Source organism: Protopterus annectens, chromosome 1.part1 (assembly GCF_019279795.1).
Source record: "Protopterus annectens isolate FY-2018-M chromosome 1.part1, PAN1.0, whole genome shotgun sequence".
Lineage (NCBI taxonomy): Eukaryota > Metazoa > Chordata > Ceratodontiformes > Protopteridae > Protopterus > Protopterus annectens.
The window spans coordinates 294476497-294499867 of NC_056726.1; positions in this window are offsets into that span (position 1 = coordinate 294476497).

The window sequence follows — 23371 nt, forward strand, 5'->3', positions numbered from 1 at the left end:
GTGACAGCCTTGTGCTATGTCCATTGCACACCCAACGCAGGGAGGGAAGGTTTGGAAACATACAATCCCCTGATGAGTGCTACATCACCATGAGGATCATGGAACAAATGGATAGCGGTGCAATAATCATTTAGATGGCTAGCAGACATGGGGGCCCACAAAAAGTTATTCTGAAGTCATCTAAGTAGACTTTCCTAAACTGACCAGCACTGCAGTGCTTGAACTAGGGCCATTTTGGACTATATGACTAAGATCATAAATGTACTGAAAAACAGGAACACTTTTTTCTGATGAGTTGTGCAGCCACATTCACTATGCACTTTTTGAATACAGTTCACTGAGGACAGGCCAAAAAGAAACATCAGGAACTAGAATTGGCCATTGGATATAAAGTAGAAGATTCATGAGTCAATTATCCTTATTTTGATGTGAAGGTAGGCATCCTGGAGATCAAAACAATACATTTAGTTACCTCTGTAAAAAAGAAGGAAGGCAGACTAAAGAGTAACCATGCAATATTTTTGCTATGCAGTGGAAAGGTTCAGATCACTGGGGTCCAAAACAAACTTTTGTGACAGATTCTTGAGAATGATAAAGAATGAAAAGTAAAATCTCTGAAGCTTGTGGTAGTTTGGGATTGGTTAGCTATATAATAATGACAATAACTGTGTCCTTGCTATTGCTGTCCTGCAGAGCTCCCTTGACCTTGTAAATGCTGCTTTTTCTATACCTACTTATATCAGTGGAACTAAGGTCTTTGCTGGATCCTTTGCACCCTTTGAAATGGCCTCTGGGGAACATGAAAAAAGAACCTTAGCAGCAGAAATGATATGGCCAGGAACCAGAACAAGGAAAACTTGCAACACCAAAAAAATGAGCCCTACCAGGAACACAGTACCAGGGGAACTCCACCAAGGTGATAAAGTAATGATTTATTAAGTGCTTTCGTCAGATTGTAACAAGACTTCATCTGACAAAAGAGCTTAATAAATTGTTGTTTTATCACCTTGGTGGAGTTCCTGTGGTACTGTGTTCCTGGTTAGAAATGATATGGCCTTTCTTTTTCATCTCTTCATGATAGCAATAGGTCTCAGAATTGAAGATCCCATGACCCTAGAATGAATGCCAGTAAGGCATGTCTTTACATCCTCAGTAAACTGGGTAAGATGCTGCCAAACACAACAATGCACAGCTACCCAGGTACTTGCTGCTTTTCTTGGCAGATCAGCATGTTTTTTACCATGTGGGACCTAATCATAAATACAAAACCATAAATACAAATGCAGCATGGACTTTTAAGTCTCCTTCAGCTGATCCTCATGTTACTAACTGATCTACTGTTTCAGCTGTCTTCCTGAGCAAGTTAAAATGAGAATAAATATTACGCTGACATAGATCAGCATCCTCATATGAGCACATGCTTTTCATACTGTGTCCTATGTAAGTGTAAAGCTCTTGTTCATTTTCATGAGTTCTTGACAAATGTCTGATTCTAAATACCTTGAAATTTCAAGACACTAAAGACCAAAACCAGAAGCCAGAAATTAAGAAAAAAATCCCATATATTCTCATCTTTTGTTATTCAGCTAGCATAATGTCATTGCTGCTTTTCACTAAGTTGAGTTTTTAAAGTGCAGCTATGATATATCTATCTATCTATCTCTGTATCTATCTCTATCTATATATATATATATATATATATATATATATATATATATATTATCTATCTATCTATCTATATATATATATGTATAGAGAGAGAGAGAGAGAGGGAGATATATACATATATATATATATATATATATATATATATATATATATATATATATATGGATTTATGTCATATATAATGTTTCAGAACATCAAACCACACAAGGTTGAGACCAAATGGTTCACATTCTGAAATTTTGAAAATTGAATAAAACAATGTATTTTTCTGGGAGCAAGCACCCCTTACATCTTCACACATGGGTGTTATGCCCCTCACAACCGCCCTTGCTAATTTTATATATATATATATATATATATATATATATATATATATATATATATATATATATATATATATATATATATATACATATACTCATATTTATATCTCTTTCTCTCTGTATATACATAGGTATATATATATATATATATATATATATATATATATATATATATATATATATATATATATATATATATATATATATACACATATGTATGGGTCTACTACGTTAGACCGACAGTCCACAACACCAACACCCACAACACCGACACCACAAGAACGAAACCACAAAAACACGAAAGTTCACATGCCCGACAAACCACAATACTGACAGTTAACAAAACAAAACGTTCGCTGTTCCACACAACACACACACAACACAAGCACACCAACAACCTAATAACCTACACTACACCTTACACACAACTATCTTTGCACTAACCTTAACCCAAACCCTAACCCTAAGGTCCGTCACTATCGCACACTTACCTTACCCGCACCCTAACTCACTTAATCTGCCCCTAAACCTCAAGTCCCTCACTATCGCACACTTACCTTACCCGCACCCTAACCCTAACTCACTTAATCCACCCCTAACCCTCAAGTCCCTCACTATCGCACACTTACCTTACCCACACCCTAACCCTAAGTCCCTCACTATCGCACACTTACCTTACACGCACCCTAACCCTAAATCCCTCACTATTGCACACACACCTTACACGCACCCTAACCCTAAATCCCTCACTATCGCACACTTACCTAGTTGTGCTCACACTTTTCCCATGTCGGTGTTTTCGCTGTCGGGATTCTGAGTTGTCGGTTATCTGCTCCGTCGGTCTTCTGGCATCGTGATGTCATTGTCGATCTTCCGAGTTTTCGTTCTAATGTAGGGAACCCATATATATATATATATATATGTATATATATATATATATATATATATATATATATATATATATATATATATATATATATATATGATGTCTGTAGAGAGAGGTATGTATAGCAATACACAGTAGCATTTCAGCCTTTCATTTAAATGAAAACACAACACAGTCAGGGGCGGCTCGTGGCATCAGACTGCCGGACTGCAGCCCCCTCAACTAATGTCCAGAAGTGTTTAAAAAAAAAAAAAAAACCTAATAACTTTTTTTATTTAAAACAAACTTCCAAGTCCGCGAATCGGAAGTATGCGCATGCCTTTAACCGCCTTGGACTACGGTGGTTTTAAACATCTTTTTTTTTTTTTTTTTGATTGCAGCCCGGAGGGGTAATGAAGGCATCATTGTGATGCCCAGAAGTCTATGCGGTTGAATCTAAACCGCATAGAATTGGAAGGGGCTCGGACTGCGATGTCCGCAGGCACGTCATGACGTGCTTGCTGGGCTAAATGCTGCTGATTGGTTGTCGCTCTCTTCCCGGGCTTTATGTGCTGGGAGAAGAGTGAGAATCAGTCAGTTCAATTAGCTTCAGCTTTCCTTGCTTTGTGAGTTTGCGGATTGTTTCGTGATCTTTTTACTTTTTTTTTTTTGTGAATAATTTTTATTTGTTTTGTTTTTGCCTTGGATTTGGGAATCGGATTTTACGTATTTGGGTGGATTTTTTGTCAGCTGTGCAGCCTGTGCCTAGAAGAACAAGAAGAAAGAAGAAGAAGAAAGAAGAAAGAAGAAAGAACACACGCACACATGAGTGTCTGTAAGTTAGGGTTAGTCTATGGGTTAGTGAAGAGAATATGCTTAATTTTATGCTTGTGAGTGTACTTTTTTATGCATCTTGTTTAATGGTACTGTACTGTTAGGGAAAAGGTACCTAATGTTTAGAGACCTAATGGTTATGGCTGAGGTTAGGGGAAGGGGGAGGGATTGGGTTTAAGTTAGCATAGATGAGTAAAATACTGCAGAGAAGGGCATAGTACAGAACAGTGAAGCACAGATCGTAAATGAGATAACTAGAGGCTGATTAACCGTTTGTGTGCTGTTAGAGTTAGGGGACTAGGACTTATCTGCCAGGGTCAGCTTGCCTGTCCTGTGGGAGGAAAGAAATCCAATCTGATGCAATGCTGATAACTAGTGTAGAAAGAGGTGTACAGCATGCAGCACTGTAAGCTGGCGACATGTTCCCTTCTGTTAAGCTTTTTGGGTCATGGGTGGGAATGTGCATAATTCACAGGGAAGATTATAGCAGGCCATCATATCACCTGGCTGGGGTGAGGGGACTGGGTCTGAAAAAAGGAAAAAAATTTATATGACTGCCTGAATGATGTCTATGCGAAAAACAGGTCTCTCCTTGGTAGATATGTGGTAGTAGTGGTAGTAGTGGTGGAGACTGAACAATTAGGTAGTTAGCAAGAAGGCAGGACAAGAATTTTTTTTTTAAATGGAGGAACTTTACTTTCAAATGCAAACAGTTATTGGCTACAATATCCTCTCCCCAGTCTTGGTTTAGGGGATTCCATGCAGAGTGAGAAATGTACTCCCCTTACAAGTTTTGGCAGTTTAGCACAGAGCATTAAGACAATGAGTTGCAAGTGGTCTCTTTCTAATTTTTGAAAACTGTTTGCAAAACATTGGTAATTTTAACTTTTTATAATTCCTTCTCTGTATGTACATCTATTTCATTTGCTACCTTCTCTTATCCTCTGTCCCGTTTCTTTGTAATTACTGTGAAAATTATTCAACTGGGTTCTGCATGCAAATAGTCATTTTATCAGTAGACTACCCTGCAAACAAACAAAAAATAATAATAATAAAATTGTGTACTGGCTTTGAATCTCCCATCCTTCATTTGCATTTTGCCTATTCCTTGGCTCTGAGCAGGTTGTTTAACCAGATAGTACTCCCTGAAAGAGGAAGGTAGGCCTAGTGAATCAGCCCATTTAAAATTAATAAAATAAATTTAAAAAGTAATAATAAAAATGAAATAAAATAAGAGACCCAACTGTTCAGTTTACTGAACCAGATGTAATATTTCTAATTTTTATGTAAGACTGAAGAGGTATTTTAACCTGAGTACAGCAGCCCTGTCCACTAACTTCAGCTGTCCTACATGATCTCAACCACACTAGCATTGCTGACATGAGAAAGTACATTAAAAGTCCACTGCTGACTGAAGATAACTTATCAACAGTTAAGGTTCACTGCATCCTGACAGGGTCTTTTGAAATTTTTCAACAGTAGCGGTCAGCTCCTCCCACCACCCTTTCTTAGCATAGTCCAGGAAGGTGGCTGTTGACTGTGTGTGTGTGTGTGTGTGTGTGTGTGTGTGTGTGTGTAAATGCGGAGGCATGTGCGTGTTTGTGTACATATATTTGTGCATTTCTATTTTGCTTACCTAAAATCACTAAATAAAGTACAACTGGTGTGTGTGTGTGTGTGTGTGTGTGTGTGTGTAATGCCCCAGAGAACAGATGGTGGTGTGTGGAGATGCTCAGGCTTGAACCCTGTACCTTGTATGCAGGTGTTAAGGACCTGAATTCCCTACCCACCACCATTTGTAAAAAAAAAATTGCAGATTTTTGCCTCATATTTGATCTGATCTGTACCTCATAATATCTGTGGTTTCTAAATATTATGATGCTTAATAGTTGATGGTGCACTGGTAGCATTGTTGCTTTACAGCTGCAGGTTCTTGGGTTTGATTCTTGGCTGGGGTGCCATCTGTGGGGGGTCTGCATCTTCTCTCTGTGTTTGTGTGGGTTTGCTTTTGTGTCCTCCCATGTTATAAAGACATGTCTGCATTATTTCTTCCTGGGCCTCTGCTGAAAATTGTTTTTTTATTCCAAGTCAGATTGTCCTGATTAACAAATGTTAAATCAAATTGACAGGCATTTGAATTTCAGACTTCAGGTTTCTGAATGTTTAATTCCTTACATATTTTATTTGATGGTGCAGTGGTAGCATTGTTGCCTCACAGCTATAGGTTTTCTGGTTTGATTCTTGGCTGGTGTGCCTTCTGTGTGGAGTCTGCATCTCATCCCTGTGTTTGTGTGGATTTGCTCTGGTGCCCTGTCATTTTACAAAGACATATGTCTGCAGTATTTCTCCCTGGGCCTCTGTTGAAAATTGTTTTTATTCCGTCAGAAGTAAAATTGACAGGCATTTGAATTTCAGACTTCATATTCTTCAGAAATAGCAATTTTCTAAGTTTATAAGATGAATATTTGAAATGTGTCCTTTTTTTTGGACTGTATTACCCCATTATTGGTTTTGTCCAGGTTTCTTTGTGCTAAGGTTGACAACTATGGCAAGAACTGAATTCACTGAATATGTCTGAGGGCTGTATTCCCTCATTACTGGGTTTGTCCAGGTGTTTTGTGTGAACTGAATTCATTAAATGATAGCCAATTAAGTTTCAGTCTTCCTCTCTTTTACAATGCAGCTGATTTGGTGTAGGGGTATGTTGCTCTGACTGTTTTGCACAGGGACCTTGGCAGTAAAATGTATGGTGTTAACACAGCATTCTTCTTTCACAAAGCAGGTGATTTGGCATAGTTGTATGTTGCTCTGACACAGCATTTTATTCTAGCAACTTTCCAAGATTATACAAGCAATGTTTAACGTGTCCCTGGTTTTTGGCCTTTTGAACCCCCCCAATAAATTTGGCTTTTTCCATATTTCTTGTGCTGCGAAGTTGAGATGCAGTTGAGTATTGAGTAGATTTTACAAGGAGCTGAGAGCTGCAGGTGAAGAGAAGTTTAGTGCTGCTTATGATGTCAACAATACCACTATGCCAAATTGTGTACTTGCTTCTGATGCAGAAGGTTGTTGGTTCTACTCCAAGGGGTGAATGCTGCCATACTGAAAAAGTTAAGATACTAACTATGAGCCTGTTATCAGTTTGCCATCCATTTCCTATTGCAATATTACTAGCTTATCATTTTTAATGTAATGTACGAAATTTATTCCTCGGGCATCAGACACTTCGATGAAACCATGAAATATAAAGATGTTTGCTAGCAGCAACCTCTTCATTAGTTACAGATTTATTTAATGTGGAATTATTTAGATGGCTTTTTTACTTCAGCGATTGTGCATATTTACTGATAATGGTGGACTGTAGAATTGTGCATATTTACTGATAATGGTGGACTGTAGAAGTTTGAGTATACTTTTATGATGGAAATGTTCTGAATTGGGCAGTTTTGTCATTATTGGTGCATGCGTTTTGTTTCATTGTTTACTGGAAAAATGTTCAAAACAATAGGAAGGTGTATCAAAGAGCACATGTATGTTTCATATGTAAGGGGCCTATGATTTGAAAACAGCCCAGAATTAATCTTTATCTGCCACTGGTAAAATGTATTTTCTTTGAATGTGGTTTCAATGCTGTTTCAATGAATGTGAGTTTCAAGGGCAGAGAAGTTTTACTGCTAAGTTTGTTTAGCAGATGTCTTACTGTTTGTGCTGTAAAATGCAAAATAAAACTTTCAAATGAAGTCCAGATCATCATAGAGGTAAATCAGTATGCACATTAGTGTTTATGGTAAATGGAGTGAAATAGCTAAGTAATGGATCATTGGAATGGCTGCAGGGGGAGGCTCCATTTGACCATGATTTTGACGGGGAAGGGCAGCAAACTTAGACAGCCCCAGCTGAACTATACCTCCCAACTGTCCAGATTTTCAAAGAATGAATAGATGTTTGCTTATTTTTGGTTTGTTCCTCATAAAATTTGTGGCTTTCTGGCAAATCATTTAGGAATTAAGTCACTAAATAATGACACACTGAGTTTCAGACTTCATAACCTTCAGAAAAATTCATACTAAAGTAAGACCTGTTCTGTCAACTGTCTAAGTTTATACAAGAGCAATTTTTAGTACTGTTTATATGTTCCCCCAATATATTTGGCCTTGTCCAGATTTATTGCATTAACAGGTTGAGAGGTACATGCAAATAAATTGCTTTATAGAATTAGGCATAGCCAAACCTCTCAACTGTCTCTGATTTTGGCTCAAATAATAATCCCTCCGCAAAATAGCAATTTCGGAAGAAAACATGGAGGATTTACAATTTAGAAATAACTGTAATAATTAGAGTTATAGATTACTTTTATTTCAGAAATGCATGTAGATTATTTTATTTTGTCAGCTGCTCAAGTTAGCAGTACTAATGTTAAAGTGTCCCTTCTTTGACAGGTTCCCAGCTGTATTGTGTGGCTATTTTATATTTTTACATCACATTTTTGGTCCATTTTTTATAAAATTGTTGTTTTTTTGGCATATCATTAAAGACTGAAGTTAGAAAATAATGACAGACATTTGAGTTTCAGGTTTCATACCATTCAGAAAAGTCATACTAATGCAAGACCTATTCTATTATCTAAGTTTATAAGAGCAATATTTTAAAAATTGTCCTTATTTTGGGCCTTTGTCCCACTTCTTTGTATGGCTTTGTCCAGATTTCTTACTCTGAGGTTGAGAGGTATGACTAATGTGTCAGGGTCATCACAGTCAGCCAGAGACATTTCAAATTGTGACATACTTGTTGCACCCCACTCCCCCATGTAGTGACTCTGGATGTGTTGAAGCAAGACAAGGAGTAGTTATGCAGTGTAAATGTGCAGGGTATCCACCCATCCAAGGTAGACACAAGTACTAGAGTGGCTTTTCATCTGTCCTTGAGTTTTGCAGAATGGTCTGGTTTCTGTCATTTTTTTTTGTACTGTGGATTTATGCTTATTACTCAGAGTGCCTGTTGCTTTGTGTTTAAGTAGCAATACTTTAATGACCATCAGGTAAGCTTGGTTGAGATTGTAAGATGCAAGTAAACTTTAATAAGCATTAAGCATACTGTTAAAGAATTGCCAAAATTGAAAGCCTTTCTGTTGTTGCCATGTATAGAATACTTAACTAAATAATGTATAAGCCTTGGGTATTGAAATGCATATGACAGTATTTGTAATAAAGGACAGGATTACATTATTTTAAGAAGCTCATTACACTTGGAGACTTCCAGTCATCTCTGCAGGCTTTACCCGTAAACTAAACAGAATGCCAATAGTGTGGTCCATAGCCTGTACAGTAATCCTTTTAAGCAATGTTTCTTGAGCTTATTTCTTGTTTGCTTTTCATTTTTTACTTTGATCATGTTTTCCCCATGAAACAAGTAGATAGTTGTCTTGCAGCAGGTCTTTTCTTGGATAAGGAGCATGTTTACAAGTGGGGGCATCAGAGATTTCTACTTTCAGCATGTTACTTGGTACTTTAATAAAGCTGAATATAAATTATAATTAGAACTGCAGTGCAATAAGTGGTTTGAGTTGAGTGCTGCTCGTTTTTCTTGTACTTGATTTTGACTGGCATTCCATTAATGTATTTTAAAAAGTAATTTATTTTTTCATGCCTCACAACCTTTTTGTTTCCATCTAGATATTAAGTAAGCTGTCATGCAGCGAATGCATTGAAATATTTTTATTCTTCTACACTTCATTTTGTCTTGATTGGACTCCATTATATTTAGTTAGTTTTTGTGGTTTTGAGCATAGCTCCTCCCCTTTCTAGTTGGCCACACCCCTTGCCATTGACCCCACCCATTTAGCTGTCTCCTGCAGCCCCCCTTTGTTTTGAAGTCACCAGCCGCCTCTGAACACAGTGTGTGTCATAGAGCAGTAGTCATGGTATCTGATATTTTAAATGGGATTTGTACTATTAAGTGAGTCCATTTCCAGTCATGGACCACCTAATCAAAACTATGAAATTTCCCACAAAGCTGTGTGACCTCAGCCCCCTGCATGGAGACTGTGCTGGTCACTATTTCACTCAGGGCTACTGTTTCTGATTTTTTTTTCAATTAAATGGTCTGTTGCTAGAAAAGGACCCAGTAGCATCATATATAATACAAAGCCAAAACTAAAAAGCAAAACTTCAAATAGATTATAAATAGAGAGTTATGCAACTGTTTTCTTGAAAGGTGAGAGGGTCTAGTCCTGTTTTACTCCCAACACTTTCCTTACTCCATTGACATACTCTGACTCCAGAAATGTACAACCTTGAGAAATTATAGTTTTATTTGGGAAAAAAAAACAAGTACTTCTTTTTTTTCTGTGATTGTGCAGTCTCTGAGTTAAGGTATATTAAAAGCAGTCTTGTTGCAATACTCAGTGGTTGACATTTCAGACTGTTGACCATTTGAACATAATCTGCTATCTACTTCCCTCTCTAACCTATGGTGTTCCCTTATTAATTAATCTGCAGTCCTCTTTGAAACTAAAATTAGAATCTTGTTACAACAAAATTACCAGATTTGCTTTTGTCATCATTCAACCCATCACTGTATAGCCTTAAGAAATGTCCAATAGTTCGAATTCCCACATTACCTACTACACCTTCAACTAACTACCTCTCACAGACTAATTTACAAACCACAAGACTGCCCTGCTCCTTATTTTCCCCTTACACCCCCACTAGGTCATTACGTTCAGAAAATCAAAACCTACTACAAGTTCACAAACCTAACCTACCTGCAGGTAAACTCCTATACTCCTGGACTATTGCCAGATTTTGGAACAATCTCCCCTCCTCCGTTCATTCTGAACAACATCCCATCAAATTCAAAACTGCCCTCGATAAGCACCTTCTCTCCATCTGAATCTGCAACTGCTCCACCTTGTCTAATGCTATCACTTAACTCTCTTTTCCCCAGACTCAGATCCAGTACTGCCCTTCTTAACTATCTAACCACCTAAACCAAACTTTTCCTCCACTCAAATGGTCCTTGATACCCTATCAACCATTACCAATTCTTTTATACTTCACTTTAAGCATACCAACTACTAACTATAATGTCATGTAACTTCTGTCTACTTGTATTTTCTCTGCTTTCTTATCTTCCCTCTATACTTAATATCTGATATGCAATCTGCAGCTGCTCCACACTCAAACTGATGGACCCTGCTTGATTTTCCTGATACTTTATTATTGTTTGAACTTGCTTATTTTTGCAGTTTGAATTTGCTTACTTATTGTCTTTTTGTTTCATTTTATTCCTAATTTTTGCATTGTGGCGAGTTATATCATTTTATTGCCAAATTCTGTATTGTAGTGATTCTTGTAAATATTGTAACTACCTTGTTGTAGCAACCTTTGTACAGTAATTACCTTGTTGTTTTGTGCAGTGGAGCTTTTCTCCCTGGGCCTCCACTGAAAATGGGCTCTGTTCAGTCCAGTGGGCTTTCCTGGTAAACAAATGTCAATAAATAAATAAATAAATAAATAAATATTAATTGGAGTATGGGAGCTTCAGAAGAACTTGCCTCTGTAAAATTGTTGGTTGTAATCATATTCTAATTGTATAACGCATTATGATTTTTTTTATTTACTATAAGTCTTAACTCTTTAATTGGTGTTTTCTGGTTCACTGTGCAATACTGTAATTCAGGAGCACTTGCAAATTCTTTAAACTTTTTTTCTCTTATATTCTCAGATATGTTTAGACTTTGTAAAGCAAAATACTATTGGGTTCTTTCTTGCACTGAAGCTTGCTTTTATTTCTTTTCCAACAAATCAATATAATATTTCACACCTAGTACTTCTTATTATGAAGCTCATATCTATTTTGGAATTCTGCATTTGCAGTTTTTTTTTTCTTTTTATTGCTCCTGGCTTTCCATGTCAGGATGTTAGGTCTTTGTTTGAAAACATTCATGGTTATGTAAAGGAGCTGGTCCAGAGCCCTAACTTCTTATCATGGAATGAATTGCTATGGCCTGGCATATGGCATAATGGGTTCCCCCTTAAGTGCTGCTTGCTGAGATATTGAATCAATTTAGTGGGTAGTCCTTGGGAAGGTATGACATCTAATCCACCTTCATGGTTAATGGAGCCAAAGTATTGAATGGCTTCAAAACTGAATTAATTATATCTCAGAAAACTGGGACTGAGAGATGACCACTGAAAAGGTCTGTTTGTATGCCTGACGTGTCTCCTTGAGTCTGTGATGAGGAAGTCTTTCTTCCTGTGACCACTTAACATTTTCATTCATAAAGTGCAACAATTCACCAAAAGTATTGTCAATGGCAGAAAGAAGGGAACCCCATTGCTCCTTAGTATCGGGGGGGGGGGGGCATCCTTTTGTGAAGATTCACGTTTGTCCCCTTAATCACAAGTAGGTATGACTTCCCATTCATTGAATCCATCTTTTCTGCCTCTTCAAGACAAAGACCTCTTTATTTAAGCAAAGGGGGATAGACAGCCCATGATTCTTTGCCAGAACCAGAAGGAATCATATGTGGGGAGGAAGCTGGAGACTGTTTTTGGAGGGGAATAGTGGAAGTCACCTGGGAGGAACTTTCACCTGTACTTACAAAGGTATGGGAGAAAGATTACACCAGCTAGTACCATGAAAGGAACAAGACTGGACATGCTTGAATTTCACTGGGCTGGGAGATGGCACCCTGTACCAGCTGATGTGGTAGTAAATGGAATCCAGTAGTCAAAGAAATCTAGTCTCTTACTAGTGATACAAGGTACCTGACACACTAGCAGATGTCCGAATGGTTGTCAAGTAAAGTAACACTAAGGAGACAGGAAGTAGGGGATATAGACCAATGGTGACATCAGTGTGGAAAATACTGTCCCTGTAGCTTTAAATATTGAACCTAACATTGAGATTTGAGCAGATTCCACTGCTAGTCATAGGTGACATCAAGGCAGAGCACACTGTATGCCGCTGACAGTAGGAAGCTCAAATAAAAAAGAGTCCTGATATCCATAAATGGAGAACTGAGGCCTGAGACAGATATATACCCATTGAGTGAAGTGATTGGGCACTGGACAGCTTCCTCCAGGAAATTGCAGAAATTCAGTACCTTGACAAAAGTGGTTCCTGAGTATGCCAGCCTTGTGGTAGGGAGACAGGCAGTAATAGAGTTAATGATATTCCTAACAGAAAGGGCTAAAGACAGAGAAGTACCTTTTATTATACCTACTAACATGGTTATGGAAACATCCAGCTGGATTGTTCTCTTACCCTTTTGAAATAAAGGACTTGACATGCCTAAATCTTCTGCAGGCCCAAGAGCTGGGTAGATTGTGCAGTGGGGGGACAGATGCCTGCTCAGAAGAACCAGAAGGACAAATTCTGTGACACAAAAGTACAGTGACTCCAGTGATTTTGGTTTATGTAGGTAACATCAAAAGGAATGAGACAGATAGCTTATAGTCAAATTCATCTTCAAGTTCAAATTTATTAAAGTGCTTTGAAACTACAAACTGTACATAAAAAAAAATAAACATAAAAGTCAGTCAAGTAACTAGTATAAATGTCATCTGAAGCAAATAACAAACAAAACAGAATGATAAGCTAGGATGGTTACCATAAAATAATATTAAAATACTAAATCAATCAAACAAGTCTGTCTTCTTAAAACTGCTCAGCACTGGGGTATCCTGAAGCGACCTAGAGGACTAGATTCCAAAGGTGCAAAACCTGATAGGTAAAATAATGAGTCCCCGAGGATTCCTCTCAAACATCTGTCAACACCAGCTTCTGCTGAGTGACCTAGTGTAGGGATGGCAAGGATATTACAGTACAACCACCTCTTTCTGGTAGTAGGGATAATCATATCATACAAGGCCAAGTAAACCAAGAGTGGAACCTTGTAAATGATACATAAATAAACATCCTGTGAAGTTTTCAATAATCTGCTATTATATGATGGTAACATAAGGTAACAGTTAATGACCAGGCAGCAACAATCTGTATCAGATGCACTTGATTTAGTTTTGAGTTGGGGGTTAGAATAATAAAGTGTTTACCTCACAAACACGGTAGAGGGTTTGATTCTCACCTTTGGTTACTCCCTGGATATTTGCTAGGTGTGTAATAATCTGAGGACCAATTTCCTGATATTTGGGGGTGGGGTAAGCATAATGACTAAGATCTTTACCTCACAGATACATGATGCAGACTTTGATTTTGACCGCTGGTTATTGGCTAGGCTCGTAATGGTTTGTGGACTGGTAGCCTTGCATTTACCTATGAACCTCTGAGTTTGGATGTCCCATTTACAGGGCAAACCAAGGCATGAACAGTCACATCTAGGTCATCAGTTGGAATCAGATATTTAATCTGGGCAATAGTTCTTAAGAACAAGTATGATAACTTATTAATAGCTAACTTCTGGCCCTTAAGTGTAAGTAGCTTGTAAAGGATAACTCCAAGATTATGTACCTTTGACACAAATTCATGCATGTTTTCTCTATAAAAATATAGAAGTTAAAGTCAAGAAGCTTTTATCTCTTAAATATTGTGCATACAGCAATGGCAACAATTTTAGTTGTATTGCATTAAAGATGATCACAAATATCCACTACAGAAAGATGCATTTCAGATTGTCTACCAAGGAGTTCACTAGTGATAGTACCTATAGAAAGGGTAGCTAATAGAGACTTGTGTCATCACTTTAGCATTTATATTACAAAGCTTTCTTCTGAATAACATCACCCAGAGGCAGCAAGTGAGCAGTAAACAAAGCAAAGCTCCAAATGGAAGCCTGTGGAACTTCACAGAGTAGAGGATAATTTGAGGAAGATGAGGAGAAACTGACACCGGAGGTTATCTTCGGGCAGCACCCAGAGAGGTAGGAGGCAAACCATTTTAAGATTGCTTTTGAAATACCACGGCATTTTGATAAACTCCCAATGGGATCCTGTAGTTAATCATACTGAATGCTGCTGAAGGATCAAGAAAGATCAAAACTGAGTAATGTTGCAAATCTACTGAGTTAGAAGATCATCACATATCCTAGTAAGGGCTGTCTCAGTGCTAGGCCAAGTTCAAAATCCAGATTGAAATGGATCACAGATTTCATGTTCCTTGAGATAAGAGTCAGGTTCTGTATGTACGATCTTCTCCTGTAAAGGTTAGAGATGGGACAATGTCCATCAAAAGCACCAAAAGCCAAATTAGAATTTTTTTTGAAAACTGGGGTAACTAGAGAATTATTTGGTAAAAATGAAAACAAAACAAAACAGCCCCCACCAGTTTAAAGTGATGAAATGACAATTTTGCAATGGACAGGGCCTAAGACCTTCAACAAAGATACAACCAGCCTAGCAGGATCAGTGCTGCATCCACAAATTGTTTAATGCATAGTTGAAACATAAAAAGCCAAATAATGGAAATTGGTCATAATAAAATAATCCCAAACAAGCAATGGCAACAATAGCCTGGTTACAGCAAGCCCTTGGAGCGCTGTGCCGCATACAGCAGAAAGTGTGATGAAGGCAGTCAGCTGGCTCTACTGAAATAAAGAATATAGCCTTGACTATGTAACCCAAGCTTGATTATTGGCTCAATGCCTGCCGGAACTTACAGGTGGAAGGAAGGAATCATGAGGCATCACTGAATTTCATCTCATCAGGAGGATATGGGTCATATGCTAGGGTGCACAATCCTATGGTAGAGCCCCTGACTGATGCTAGACACAACACAGGACTGCTGGCACTTAGAGTGAATACGCCATCTTGATGGGTTATGTCACTTGAGGAAATGAGTGACACATCCTCACTGATACCCACTGCATGATGAAGCCCAGTGCATTTTACTGGCTGTGTTTCGTGGAGTTAGGGCCAAAATAAGAAACCCTTGATGGATCGCCAAAACAATGATCCCTCTTGACTCTTTTCTTCGCTGAAGGGGAAATAATTGGGGTGACTAAACTGGGGGGGGGGGCTGATGGCTGATGGGCAGTAGAATAGAAAAAAAGTGGCAAAAAATCTGATGGAAGTAGGCTTAGCCATGAAGACCCTGAGCAACAAGTTTATATTCATTGGATACATTATCAGGATAGAAATCACTACATAGCCTACTAACCACTCAGGAGTGCATTACTGGTCAGTTAGGTGTGTATGGCAGAGATCTCCCTAGACAAAATAGTGGACTTCTTTTGGGAGATTATCAGATTGCAATGGGTATAGTGCTCATGCACTCTTAACTCATCCTGCAACACTTGGTTGCAGCACCATTTGCATTTGAGGCTTTGTATATTCTTCCTTAATGCTCTGAGATCAAAGTCACATCACAGCTTATTAGCTACAGACTGGTCTAGGTGTGCATAACAAGGAAAAAGATGATCAGTTTAAAGATGTCAGGATTGAATTATTGGCAGAGACAGATCCAGCCGGACTACCTGCACCGGGCTCATCTAAGAGCTTATTAAGCACAGGACAACTTCTGGAGTGACAGGCTTGAAATTTTTGCACTGTACCAGCTAAAGATTGGAGTAGTCACCCAACAGAACTCAAATACAAAATAGACCAAGCAGCAACCAGACCACGAGACTGATTATACAACCAGGTCAGAGGTAAACATGTCAAGGTTGAGAATAAAGTACAAAGAGTGCTAATGGCGTGGGGTACAAAGATAACCTCATGAGAAAGATGACTTGTACTTATTGTATTTATTTTCATGTGTTAACCAGGAGATAGTAGGCGGGTCTTAACACCCTTTTCAGCAATCACCCAGGGTATGAACTTTTTAAGAGCCAGAAACACCTCCTCAGTCTGCTTGTTGAAGTCACCTATTACTGTCTGCTTTGGCTAACCAGTACTAAGGTGATGAAGAACTCTGTGAGCTTCTGAAAGAATGTCATCACAGAAACAGGTGGGTGGTAGATAAGGGGATAGCTAGAGCTTGCTTCTGCTATCATAAGGAGATAGCTAGAGCTTGCTTCTGCTATCATAAGGAGATAGCTAGAGCTTGCTTCTGCTATCATAAGGAGATAGCTAGAGCTTGCTTCTGCTATCATAAGGAGATAGCTAGAGCTTGCTTCTGCTATCATAAGGAGACAGCTAGAGTTTGCGTCTGCTATCATAACATATTTAGCACAGTTTTGTCTTGTACTTGAAACAGTGGACAGCTATAATAGTGACCAATGAAACTCTGCAGCCTCTTCCCTTATCCTGCCCAAGCTGAGATACTGAATAATGCAGATCACAGAAAGGGGGACAGAAGGTGCCAGTGCCGGACCAAACGTATTACCACAAGTCCACATAAAGTCAGAACTAATCACTGGCTTGTTCCAGACTAGCCTGGTATAACAATACTACACCACTTTAATATGTATGGGAGATAAGGTCCCTGTTATCTGCCCCAGATGAATATCTGTGTCCCAGGTACATCTTGCACAACAGATAATAAGACAGCAAGATGTTTTACCTCACTGCAGTCCATAGAAATAAAATTGCAAATTCTAACGCTTCCTGTGAGTCTCATGCCCTGAGTAGAGATGGGAGCCACCCTTGTATTTTGCAGTACTTCCTACTAGCATTGCAAACTTCCCTAAAGAAATACAAATGGTCAAAGAGCTAGAGGGGGCATCAGAAGGTCCCTGTTCTGAGCCATAATATAATAGGAAAGGATCACCAGAAAGGTAACACAGGTCATGGAGTTATTTAGCAAATTGCAGTTAAAATTATGACACATAATCGAAGAAACAAACACAAGTGATGCATCAGTATTATAAACTGCACACATAGATACATAAGAAGTTAAACAGTTGTTTATTTGGAGATTAGATATAATAAACTGAAGTGATGTACTCATCTAATAAATACAAACCTAAAAATTGTAATGTAATGAATAATGAGAATTGCAACTAAATGATAACGCAATGACAATAACATAAAAAAAGAAAACATGTTGTGACCTCAAAATCAAGGACTAGTAAACAGATATAATAAGTAAAATATGAGAAATTTAACAAATAAATAGCTGTTCTGAATTAAAATATAGCATCAACAAAAAAACAACAATGATGTAAATGGACAGATGAAGACAGTATCCCATAGAACAGGTATGGAAAAAGATTTTGCAATGAAGAATAATTTGCCTTACCTAGGCTTAACTTTAATGATGTCCTTTTTCTCTGTCTCAGTGTGCATTCCTTCTTTTTCTGCTTAGAAGACTTCATCTTATTCTACTTCTGTGAGAGCAGACATTTCTGAAAAGATTTTCTGACACTCCATGTTGGCATTTCAGTTAAAATGTTATCAAGGAAACCAGTAAGAAGAGTCATTCTTGGGATCAAGGCAAACAGACATTGAGTATTTTTATCTATTGCTGGAAGAATAAGCACTGAATGTTCTAATCTGACACTGGGTAAATAAACTGAGTATTCCTACCTACTGCTGGAAGAATAAGCACTGAATATTCTTATCTGACACTGGGTAAATAAACACTGAGTATTCCTATCGACTGCTGGAAGAATAAGCACTGAATGTTCTAATCCGACACTGGGTAAATAAACACTGAGTATTCCTATCGACTGCTGGAAGAATAAGCACTGAGCATTTTTATCTGACACTGGGTAAATAGTCACTAAGTATTCTTGTTTACCACTGGGCAAAAAGACACTTAGTGTTCCTATATGTCATTGGACAAATAATTAGTATTCTTATTTGCCACAGAGTAAATAAGCAGTGAGTATTCCTACATGCTGCTGGCTAAATAGGCATTGAGTATTCCTATATGTCAATGGACAAATAAACAGTGAGTATTCTTATCTGCCACTGGGTAGATTGACACTGAGTATCACTATCTGTCACTGGACAAATTGGCAGTGAGTATTCCAGTCTTCCACTGGAATCTTCTTGCCACAAGCTTACTTTCTTGTGGCTTAAGAAACCATAGTAAACAGAACAAGTAATCAACTAAAAAGAAAATACCTTAGAGCTGACCTTGCAACCAATGTAGGAGAAATGAGACATCTATTTTCAATGAGTGGCAGTAAAGAAATGGAGATAGAAGGGTGGAGACCACCCAGATTAGGTTGCTGCTGACAATAGCAAGTAATGGTATCTAACCATTAAGAGAAGAAAAGAGAGCCAAGCTAACAGTCAGAACAAGACCTAAGGCTGTCTTCTGTTGCTAGAGTATCCCAAAGTAAGATCTACATTATGAACTAAATGGGAGGGTAGAAAATGTAAAACTACACTACCAGTGCAAATTAAATGTGTGCATTTTAAATAAATGCATGCAGACTGTTTAACTGGAACATTTATTTATGGGATAAGTATTTATCTCTAATGTGCTGTAAGTGTAAAATACCAGAAGCCGTTGCACAATTCATTGTTCTGGATTATGTCTTTTAATTAAGAGCTACTGGAATTGGAAATGTGATTTTCATGTGTACAACTGTTTCTTCCCTAATGGTTGAATATGTTCTCTGATTATCTAAAACTCCTTTAAGGGTTCTAAAGAAATTCTCAGGATTATTTAATTGCTTGCATCATTACTGATTAAATTGTGTAAAGCAGACATTGAATGGACCACAACGTGCCTACTATGGGAAGGTGAAGGATAGAGTTTTACATATCCTCAACAGCCAAGGAGTTTCTGACTTGTTTCCATCATAACGCATAACTGGACTATAAAGGTGGATCAAAAGGATATGTTTTCCACATTGAGAAACTTACAATTCACAAATGATATCTCAGTGACCTGAACCCAGCACCCCAAATTCTCTAGTCTCCAAATGTATTTTACATTAGTTTTTTATACACAGAGATAACAGCATCGAGAGTATTTTTCCCACCATTTCAGGGCGTTTCTTCTTTCCTCATATCTGTGTGGCCATGAAATTACTATGTTTAAGTGAGAGAACTGTGCGGGGGGGGGGGGGGGTGCAGAAGGGCTTTCTGCAAAACATTTTTTTTCTTTAACATTTGTTTACCAGGGAAGTCCGACTTGGAACAAAGCTAATTTTCAGCAGAGGCCCTGGGAGAAATGCTCCAGATGCATGTCTTTGTAACATGGGAGGAAACTGGAGCACCCAGAGGAAACCCACACGAATGCAGGGAGAATATGCAGACTCCGCACAGAAGGCATCCCAGCTGAGAATCCAGCTGGAGAACCTCTTACTGTGAGGCAACAACCCAACAGCTGCACCACTGTATCGTCCAAAAAAATTGTTTGTGTTGTCACTTTCAGTTTTGAGTTGTCCAGTTTGCTGCCATAGGGCATGTGTTTTCATAGTGGACCTTAAAGACATCATAGTACCGGTGCACTTGACAGATCAGGATCTATCATATCAGCCTACTAGTTCTGCATTAAATTAGTTCCTGAACTTAAATACTGACACTGTTCTTAGGTTCCTGTATTCCAGGAGTGTGGCATCTTTGCTATTTTCTAATAAATAAAAACTGCAAGAAAAGCCCAGGCAAGTTGGAGGTTTTACTGCATAATACCGTAAACCTCCTGTAAAGGAGACCAATGGGATATATGCAAATGATTCATTAACCATATAGCTGAAACACTCTATGTCATTTTTAATTTCTCCAAGCCTTTTGGGTTTCTAATACCATGATGGGAATGAACCCCATTCCTAAGTCAAAGTACGATTAAAGTTCATGAAATTAGCATTGTTTCACTCTTTGATATTAGCCAAAAGTGCTCTTCGCAGCACCCGCAATGGGCCCAAGAATGACTCCTTCTGCAATTCGTGCGGTGTTACATGAATTGGTAACGTATCTAAATACGATTGTAAATTCTTTTTTATAAGACCAGTTGCTCCTACTACTATTGGGACTGTCTGGGTATCTTTCTTCCACATGGCTCCCATTTTGGCCTCCAGATTCAGGTATTTTATGACTTTGTGTCTCTCTGTATGCAAGACACTGTAGTCACTAGGTGTGGTGATTTCAATGATCAGTGCTACTTTTGTCTTCTTTTCTTGGACCATTATATCTGGTTTTCTAGCATCTATCTTTTGAACTGTTGGTATTGAGTGATCCCATGTGATATAAACTTCATCATTTTCTATGATTCTCTGTGGCTCATGTTTCCAGTGTTTTTCAACCACTTTGATACCATAATGTTTGCACAATCTCCAGTGTAACATTCTCACCACATTATTATGCCTTTCAATATACAGTCCCTCTGCCATTAGTGCATCGCAACCAGCAACAAGGTGTGTGACTGTTTCCAATTTGGTTTTACAAAACCTACATATGTCTGTTTCTCTGACATGTTCAATGGACTTTGTAAGCCAGTGTGCACGTAGCGTATTATCTTGGGCTGCCAATATTAACCTTTCATTTCTTGATGTGAATTCACCTCTCCTTAACCATTCCTGCATTTGTTCTTGATCAACATGAGGCTCTTCCAGAAGTTTTCTGTACTTGCAACTGTATTTATGTCATCTGATCCTTCACCTTATATTCTTTCTTTTGTTTCTTAGCACATTCAGTTGCTGCCTGGTTTTTATCTACTTCTGGTTTAATTTCCATTCCTGCTTGATGCCAATATGCTTCTGTTAGATTAAGCAGAGATGTCATCTTAGATTTATTCTCCTCATGTTTTAAAACTTTCACTACATTTGGATCCTGTGAGGTCAGTAGATGTGTGTGGAGTCCCACGATTGCAGATCTATACATGTAATCAATTTCAAGGAGGCCCATCCCTCCTTCAGAACGGGGAATATATAATTTTGGTATACACTGATTTTTATTAAGCATTTGGCGAGCATGAAGCATCCTTCTTGTTTTAATATCCAATCTATCCAACACTTTTTGGGGCCAGTCAATCACTCCAAAACTATAAGTTAGGACAGGAAGAGCAAATTGATTTATAGCTTGGATCTTATTCCTAGGTGTCAGTGCTGTTCTCAGGATTAATTTAAGTCTTCTAAAGTATTCCTTACTGATTTTTATTCGCATTTGTTCATGTTTTATTTTATCAATTCCCAAGTATTTATACACTCTTTCTTGGTCAAGTTCTTTTATATCACATTCTTGTCCCAAACTGATGTTTTCCTGGTGCTGCAGTTTTCCTTTTTTAAAGGTTGCTTTTGCACACTTATCAAGACCAAATGACATTTCAGTATCATCTGAAAAAGTTTTGACAACCTGCAGCTGTGCTTTCAGTTCCTCATCTGATGAGCTAACCAGTTTTAAATCATCGACAAAGAGAAGATGAGAAGTCATTAGAATTTGTTGTTTTCTAGGAGCCAAATTGTAGCCATGACCTAAGCTGTTAAGTAAACAGCTTAATGGATTAATGGCAAGGCAGAATAGCAACGGTGACAGAGGGTCACCCTGAAATATCCCCCTTTGGATTTTTATCCCTGGGATAATAATCTGTCCTTTATCATGGCTTAATTGCAAAGTGGTCTGCCACTGTTTCATAGTTACTGTAATGTAGTCAATTAGTGCAGGGTATACCTTATACATTTTTAAACACTCTTCTATCCATGAATGTGGGACTATCAAATGCTTTTTTGTAGCCAATCCATGTCATACTTAGATTCTTCCTCCTTACAGTTCTCCACTATAACTTTGTTTAACAACAAATGATCCTTTGTTCCATATGAGTTTCTTTTATTGCCCTTTTGTTCTACTGCCATAATTGAGTTTTCTTCTAAATGACTATAAACTCTGTCTGCGTCAATTCCTGTGTATAGTTTATACGTCGTTGGAATACAAGTTACTGGTCTATAATGTTTATGTATGTCCTTTATGAGTAATTTGCATATCTCCCATGGGCCTCGATTTCAGTAAGTTTAAGATACTACACATTGAAAACTCTAGCTTACCTGGGTTTTTCTTGCAGTTTTTACTGAATGGTTTGTCTTTGTGTATAACCTTTTTACCATTTGGTTTGTTTTCTAATGAATGGTGTACCTTGGATATTATTTTATTTTTTTCAGAGGTGATATTAGTTTTTACTAAATCGGCATACACTACATCAACCATAAATGGTTGAAACTCAATCAATCAAAAATAAACAGCATTTTATGCCGGGAAAGCCCCCCAGAACCCCCAGCCCCACACATCCACTGCTTATTATATATATCCACTCTGAGATTGCAAAACAGTAGTAGGTCATCCTAGGGTTAACTGGCAATTTGAAAAAAACAATCCTCCTAACTAAATGTTTGATGTAATGAATGCACAATCAAACACAATGTGCCCATATATATTACTGTGACAGTTGTGGTTGCCCATAATCACCTCATGAGTGGTATGACTGACTGTGTATAGTAAAAAAATCACACAAAAGCATAAGACACCAGTAATCCTTGACAAAAGACTGTGCCAACATTCTTCAAATGGTAGCATCCAACTATATCATAAGGGAGAAAAGACAGAGAATCATAATTTTTACAACAAAATATCATCCAAGCAGCCATGAGAGATTTGAAGAGCTTCAGACTGATAAGCAATGTAGAATCAAAAGCTTTATGTACCTTCAGAGCTCCAGCATCTACTGAAATTTGTTTAGTAACCTAACAGTCATTTAAACATGGTACAAGCTAAGAATTATTTAGCCTTTGTTTCACTAGGCTATTAGCCTTTTTTCCGAGGAGGCCTGAGATGGCATTTATGCTACGGGGGGGACTTCTCCTACTCTTTATGATAAGTGCAAGGGAATCTCTGAC